Source organism: Rana temporaria, chromosome 10 (genome assembly GCF_905171775.1).
Source record: "Rana temporaria chromosome 10, aRanTem1.1, whole genome shotgun sequence".
Lineage (NCBI taxonomy): Eukaryota > Metazoa > Chordata > Amphibia > Anura > Ranidae > Rana > Rana temporaria.
The window spans coordinates 24,578,670-24,586,525 of NC_053498.1; the positions used below are offsets into that span (position 1 = coordinate 24,578,670).

The 7,856-nt window shown below is 41.8% G+C and overlaps 1 long non-coding RNA gene across 2 annotated transcripts; it reads left to right on the forward strand.

Moving 5' to 3' along the window:
* The first annotated feature begins 3,494 nt into the window (after positions 1 to 3,494).
* LOC120916452 lies at positions 3,495 to 7,072 on the forward strand. 2 transcript variants are annotated; one of them, XR_005743985.1, is made up of 6 exons: positions 3,495 to 3,522; positions 3,890 to 4,047; positions 4,385 to 4,883; positions 5,221 to 5,378; positions 5,716 to 6,214; positions 6,552 to 7,072. It is a non-coding gene; the product is annotated as an uncharacterized LOC120916452 (long non-coding RNA). The 2 variants fall into 2 exon arrangements; XR_005743984.1 differs by lacking the exon at positions 3,495 to 3,522 and having other exon boundaries at positions 3,691 to 4,047.
* Positions 7,073 to 7,856: the final 784 nt, after the last annotated feature.

A 7,856-nucleotide genomic window follows, 5' to 3' on the forward strand; every position in this document is an offset into this window, starting at 1 on the left:
ACAATAATAATAATAATAATAATAATATTAATAATAATAATACTGTTATAATGATAATAATCATAATAGTACAATAATAATATAGTAATAGTAATAATAATAAAATTACAATAACAATACTATTAACAATAAAAGAATAATAATACTGCTATAATAGTAATAATAATCATAGTAGTACAATAATAATAATAATATAGTAATAATATTAATATTATTATTATTATTATTATTATTATTATTATTATTATTAATAATTACAATAATAATAATACTATTAATAATAAAATAATAACAATACTGTTACTATAATAATAATAGTAATAATAATCATCATAATAGTACAATAATAATATAGTAATATTAATAATAATAATAATAATAATAACAATAATAATAATACTGTAATAATAATCATAATAGTACAATAATAATAACAATAATAATAATAATAATAATAATAAAATAATAAAAGAATAATAATACTGTTATAATAGTAATAATAATCATAATAGTACAATAATAATAATAATAATAATATAGTAATAATAATAATATTATTATTATTAATAATAATAATAATAATTACAATAATAATAATACTATTAATAATAAAATAATAACAATACTGTTACTATAATAATAATAATAATAATAGTAATAATAATCATCATATTAGTACAATAATAATATAGTAATATCGCCTTGAGGCGATTAAGTTTGCATTTGTTGCGCTATACAAGTTTCTCACTCACTCACCCAATAATAATATTATTAATAATAATAATAACAATAATAATAATAAAATAATAATAATACTGTAATAATTATCATAATAGTACAATAATAATAATGATATAGTAATAATAATAACAATAATAATAATACTATTAACTATAAAAAAAATAATAATAATAATATTCTTCTAAAAGCATATTTTTTTGCCTATGTGCATAAGGCCAAAAACTATTTTTTTATGTTGTTTCTTATTAAAATTCCAGCATTTACCAAAATTTGCAATCTGTTTAGGTGGACTGATCCAGATCAGTTTTATTTTGTTCTCTTCAGGCTGCAAAGATGAACTTATAAGACAGAGCTTACTTAGAAATCCCTTTCCTGCTGGAGGGGCTAAAAAAAACAAAAAAAAAGAAAGAATCTTTCTACACCTGCAACAGTGACCCCTTTCTATGTTGGAACAAAGGAGCCAGACACCGCGGGAACCCTCTGGTGTAGTACCATCTCCGCATGAGACGGCATCATTAACTCCATGCCTGCTGCTGCATTAACACTGTCCCTGCTAGCGAGGACAACAGCCAGCATGTCCCCCTGTTCCCTTCGGACAGACCCCCACAGAGGCAGGCTGGTAAAAATACACCCCAGCCCCGGGGCATTTATCAATCTAGGGCTTGTGAATTATGAAAAATTTTTTTTTTCTCTATATATTTTTCTGAAACGCATTCGGATGTCTATAGAAAGCCCTCTCCTTACTGATATATTCATTTCCAGGAACACTGTACTGCGGAGCTATTGAATGTCAGCCAATCACGTACAAGATAATTACAGAAGGTTACGTTGTTGGTAATTATAGAGTTCTTATAAATTGCTTTATACTTTTTTTTTTTTTTTTTAATCATTGAAGTCGCTGCTCTTTAATAAATATCAGACCTGTAGAAGAACCTTTCTCAAGGCTTCACCATAGAGGATCCATTGGGGTAATCTTTGGGTTTCGGGGAACCCCCATTAAACCTTATCATATCCACAGCTCGTGGTACAGTACAGTAAGTTTTAGATATAATAATGAAGAAATAATGAATTGGAGAGCATTTTTTTTTAAATAATAATGGGCAAAACAAAGCAATAAAAAAGTAAAAGTTGTAATGGGTCTTTATATTGGTGGTCAGTGGAGAAATGTCTATTTCATTGGTGGTCATCAGTGGGATAGGGCTTATCTTAGGAGGTCGGTAAAAAGGTGCTTCTTCACAGTGAAAATAAGAAGAAAATGTTTTCTTTACATTGGTGGTCAGTAGAGGGAGTGCTCCTTTACATTGGTGGTCAGTAGAGGGAGTGCTCCTTTACATTGGTGGTCAGTAGAGGGAGTGCTCCTTTACATTGGTGGTCAGTAGAGGGAGTGCTCCTTTACATTGGTGGTCAGTAGAGGGAGTGCTCCTTTACATTGGTGGTCAGTAGAGGAGGTGCTCCTTTACATTGATGGTCAGTAGAGGGAGTGCTCCTTTACATTGGTGCTCAGTAGAGAATGTGCTCCTTTACATTGGTGATCAGTAGAGGGGGTGCTCCTTTGCATTAATTGTCCATATAGGAGGTGTTCCTTTACATTGGTGGTCAGTATAGGATATGCTACTTTACATTGATGGTCAATAGAAGAGGTGCTCCTTTACATTGGTGATCAGTCTAGGAGGTGCTCCTTTACATTGGTGGTCAGTATAGGAGGTGCTCCTTTACATTGGTGGTCAGTATAGGAGGTGCTCCTTTACATTGGTGGTCAGTAGAGAAGGTGCTCCTTTACATTGGTGGTCAGTAGAGAAGGTGCTCCTTTACATTGGTGGTCAGTAGAGAAGGTGCTCCTTTACATTGATGGTCAGTAGAGGAAGTACCCTTTACATTGGTGGTCAGTAGAGGAGGTGCTCCTTTACATTGATGGTCAGTATAGGAGGTGCTCCTTTACATTGATGGTCAGTAGAGGAAGTGCCCTTTACATTGGTGGTCAGTAGAGGAGGTTCTCCTTTACATTGGTGGTCCATAGAGAAGGTGCTCCTTTACATTGATGGTCAGTAAAAGAGGTGCTCGTTTACATTGGTGGTCAGTATAGGAGGTGCTCCTTTACATTGGCGATTAGTAGAGGAGGTGCTCCTTTATATTGGTGGTCAGTAGAGGAGGTGCTCCTTTACATTGGTGGTCAGTAGAGGAGGTGCTCCTTTATATTGGTGGTCAGTAGAGGAGGTGCTCCTTTACATTGGTGATCAGTAGAGGAAGTGCTTCTTTACATTGGTGGTCAGTAGAGGAGGTGCTCCTTTACATTGATGGTCAGTAGAAAAGATGTTCCTTTACATTGATGGTCAGTAGAAAAGATGTTCCTTTACATTGGTGGTCAGTAGGAGAGATGCTTGTTTACATTGGTGGTCAGTAGAGGAGGTACTCTTTTACATTGGTGGTCATAAGAAGAGGCTGCCCTTTATATTAATAGTCAGTAGAAGAGGCTCCCCTTTACATTGCTGGTCAATAATAAAGGTTTTGTTCAAATTGCTGGTCAGTAGAAGGTTCTTGTTCACATTGGTGGACAGTGGGTGAGGATCTCATTCACATTGGTAGACAGTGGGAGAGGATCTCATTCACATTGGTGGACAGTGGGAGAGGATCTCATTCACATTGGTGGACAGTGGGAGGTTCTTGTTCACATTGGTGGACAGTGGGAGAGGATCTCATTCACATTGGTGGACAGTGGGAGGTTCTTGTTCACATTGGTGGACAGTGGGAGAGGATCTCATTCACATTGGTGGACAGTGGGAGGTTCTTGTTCACATTGGTGGACAGTGGGTGAGGATCTCATTCACATTGGTGGACAGTGGGAGGTTCTTGTTCACATTGGTGGACAGTGGGAGGTTCTTGTTCACATTGGTGGACAGTGGGAGAGGATCTCATTCACATTGGTGGACAGTGGGAGGTTCTTGTTCACATTGGTGGACAGTGGGAGGTTCTTGTTCACATTGGTGGACAGTGGGAGAGGATCTCATTTACATTGGTGGACAGTGGAAGGTTCTTGTTCACATTGGTGGAAAGTGGGAGAGGTTCTTGTTCAAACTGGAGGCCAGTAGAAGTTTCCATTCACATTGGCGGTCAGTAGGAGAGGTTCCTCTTCAAATTTGGACAGTGGGAGGTTCTTGTTCACATTGGTGGACAGTGGGAGAGGATCTCATTCACATTGGTGGACAGTGGGTGAGGATCTCATTCACATTGGTAGACAGTGGGAGAGGATCTCATTCACATTGGTGGACAGTGGGAGAGGATCTCATTCACATTGGTGGACAGTGGGAGGTTCTTGTTCACATTGGTGGACAGTGGGAGAGGATCTCATTCACATTGGTGGACAGTGGGAGGTTCTTGTTCACATTGGTGGACAGTGGGTGAGGATCTCATTCACATTGGTGGACAGTGGGAGGTTCTTGTTCACATTGGTGGACAGTGGGAGGTTCTTGTTCACATTGGTGGACAGTGGGAGAGGATCTCATTTACATTGGTGGACAGTGGAAGGTTCTTGTTCACATTGGTGGAAAGTGGGAGAGGTTCTTGTTCAAACTGGAGGCCAGTAGAAGTTTCCATTCACATTGGCGGTCAGTAGGAGAGGTTCCTCTTCAAATTTGGACAGTGGGAGGTTCTTGTTCACATTGGTGGACAGTGGGAGAGGATCTCATTCACATTGGTGGACAGTGGGTGAGGATCTCATTCACATTGGTAGACAGTGGGAGAGGATCTCATTCACATTGGTGAACAGTGGGAGAGGATCTCATTCACATTGGTGGACAGTGGGAGGTTCTTGTTCACATTGGTGGACAGTGGGAGAGGATCTCATTTACATTGGTGGACAGTGGAAGGTTCTTGTTCACATTGGTGGAAAGTGGGAGAGGTTCTTGTTCAAACTGGAGGCCAGTAGAAGTTTCCATTCACATTGGCGGTCAGTAGGAGAGGTTCCTCTTCAAATTTGGACAGTGGGAGGTTCTTGTTCACATTGGTGGACAGTGGGAGAGGATCTCATTCACATTGGTGGACAGTGGGTGAGGATCTCATTCACATTGGTAGACAGTGGGAGAGGATCTCATTCACATTGGTGGACAGTGGGAGAGGATCTCATTCACATTGGTGGACAGTGGGAGGTTCTTGTTCACATTGGTGGACAGTGGGAGAGGATCTCATTCACATTGGTGGACAGTGGGAGGTTCTTGTTCACATTGGTGGACAGTGGGTGAGGATCTCATTCACATTGGTGGACAGTGGGAGGTTCTTGTTCACATTGGTGGACAGTGGGAGGTTCTTGTTCACATTGGTGGACAGTGGGAGAGGATCTCATTTACATTGGTGGACAGTGGAAGGTTCTTGTTCACATTGGTGGAAAGTGGGAGAGGTTCTTGTTCAAACTGGAGGCCAGTAGAAGTTTCCATTCACATTGGCGGTCAGTAGGAGAGGTTCCTCTTCAAATTTGGACAGTGGGAGGTTCTTGTTCACATTGGTGGACAGTGGGAGAGGATCTCATTCACATTGGTGGACAGTGGGTGAGGATCTCATTCACATTGGTAGACAGTGGGAGAGGATCTCATTCACATTGGTGGACAGTGGGAGAGGATCTCATTCACATTGGTGGACAGTGGGAGGTTCTTGTTCACATTGGTGGACAGTGGGAGAGGATCTCATTCACATTGGTGGACAGTGGGAGGTTCTTGTTCACATTGGTGGACAGTGGGTGAGGATCTCATCCACATTGGTGGACAGTGGGAGGTTCTTGTTCACATTGGTGGACAGTGGGAGGTTCTTGTTCACATTGGTGGACAGTGGGAGAGGATCTCATTTACATTGGTGGACAGTGGAAGGTTCTTGTTCACATTGGTGGAAAGTGGGAGAGGTTCTTGTTCAAACTGGAGGCCAGTAGAAGTTTCCATTCACATTGGCGGTCAGTAGGAGAGGTTCCTCTTCAAATTTGGACAGTGGGAGGTTCTTGTTCACATTGGTGGACAGTGGGAGAGGATCTCATTCACATTGGTGGACAGTGGGTGAGGATCTCATTCACATTGGTAGACAGTGGGAGAGGATCTCATTCACATTGGTGAACAGTGGGAGAGGATCTCATTCACATTGGTGGACAGTGGGAGGTTCTTGTTCACATTGGTGGACAGTGGGAGAGGATCTCATTTACATTGGTGGACAGTGGAAGGTTCTTGTTCACATTGGTGGAAAGTGGGAGAGGTTCTTGTTCAAACTGGAGGCCAGTAGAAGTTTCCATTCACATTGGCGGTCAGTAGGAGAGGTTCCTCTTCAAATTTGGACAGTGGGAGGTTCTTGTTCACATTGGTGGACAGTGGGAGAGGATCTCATTCACATTGGTGGACAGTGGGTGAGGATCTCATTCACATTGGTAGACAGTGGGAGAGGATCTCATTCACATTGGTGGACAGTGGGAGAGGATCTCATTCACATTGGTGGACAGTGGGAGGTTCTTGTTCACATTGGTGGACAGTGGGAGAGGATCTCATTCACATTGGTGGACAGTGGGAGGTTCTTGTTCACATTGGTGGACAGTGGGTGAGGATCTCATTCACATTGGTGGACAGTGGGAGGTTCTTGTTCACATTGGTGGACAGTGGGAGGTTCTTGTTCACATTGGTGGACAGTGGGAGAGGATCTCATTTACATTGGTGGACAGTGGAAGGTTCTTGTTCACATTGGTGGAAAGTGGGAGAGGTTCTTGTTCAAACTGGAGGCCAGTAGAAGTTTCCATTCACATTGGCGGTCAGTAGGAGAGGTTCCTCTTCAAATTTGGACAGTGGGAGGTTCTTGTTCACATTGGTGGACAGTGGGAGAGGATCTCATTCACATTGGTGGACAGTGGGTGAGGATCTCATTCACATTGGTAGACAGTGGGAGAGGATCTCATTCACATTGGTGAACAGTGGGAGAGGATCTCATTCACATTGGTGGACAGTGGGAGGTTCTTGTTCACATTGGTGGACAGTGGGAGAGGATCTCATTTACATTGGTGGACAGTGGAAGGTTCTTGTTCACATTGGTGGAAAGTGGGAGAGGTTCTTGTTCAAACTGGAGGCCAGTAGAAGTTTCCATTCACATTGGCGGTCAGTAGGAGAGGTTCCTCTTCAAATTTGGACAGTGGGAGGTTCTTGTTCACATTGGTGGACAGTGGGAGAGGATCTCATTCACATTGGTGGACAGTGGGTGAGGATCTCATTCACATTGGTAGACAGTGGGAGAGGATCTCATTCACATTGGTGGACAGTGGGAGAGGATCTCATTCACATTGGTGGACAGTGGGAGGTTCTTGTTCACATTGGTGGACAGTGGGAGAGGATCTCATTCACATTGGTGGACAGTGGGAGGTTCTTGTTCACATTGGTGGACAGTGGGAGAGGATCTCATTCACATTGGTGGACAGTGGGAGGTTCTTGTTCACATTGGTGGACAGTGGGTGAGGATCTCATTCACATTGGTGGACAGTGGAAGGTTCTTGTTCACATTGGTGGACAGTGGGAGGTTCTTGTTCACATTGGTGGACAGTGGGAGAGGATCTCATTTACATTGGTGGACAGGGGGAGGTTCTTGTTCACATTGGTGGAAAGTGGGAGAGGATCTCATTCACATTGGTGGCCAATGGGAGAGGTTCTTGTTCAAACTGGAAGCCAGTAGAAGTTTCCATTCACATTGGCGGTCAGTAGGAGAGGTTCCTCTTCTAATTTGTGGTCAGTAGGAGAGTTTTTCCATTCACGCTGGTAATCAGTAGGAAAGGTTCTTGTTCGAATTGGTGGTCAGTTGAAGTTTCCATTCACATTGTTAGTCAGTAGTGGAGGCTCCCGTTCACATTGGTGGTCAATACAAGAGATTCTCATTACCACTTGTGGTCAGTAGGAGATGTTTCCATTCTCATCTGTGGTCAGTAGGAGATGTTTCCATTCACATTGGTGGTCAGTAGATGTTCTCATTCACATTGGTGGTCAGTAGAACCAAATGTATGTATATAAATTTGCTTCGAGCAATGCCCATTGGGTTTGGTATGAACCCATTCTAATGCCTTATTCACACTTGAGTTGCTCTCTGAAGTGCGATCTCTGTTCAGCTCGCTCTTC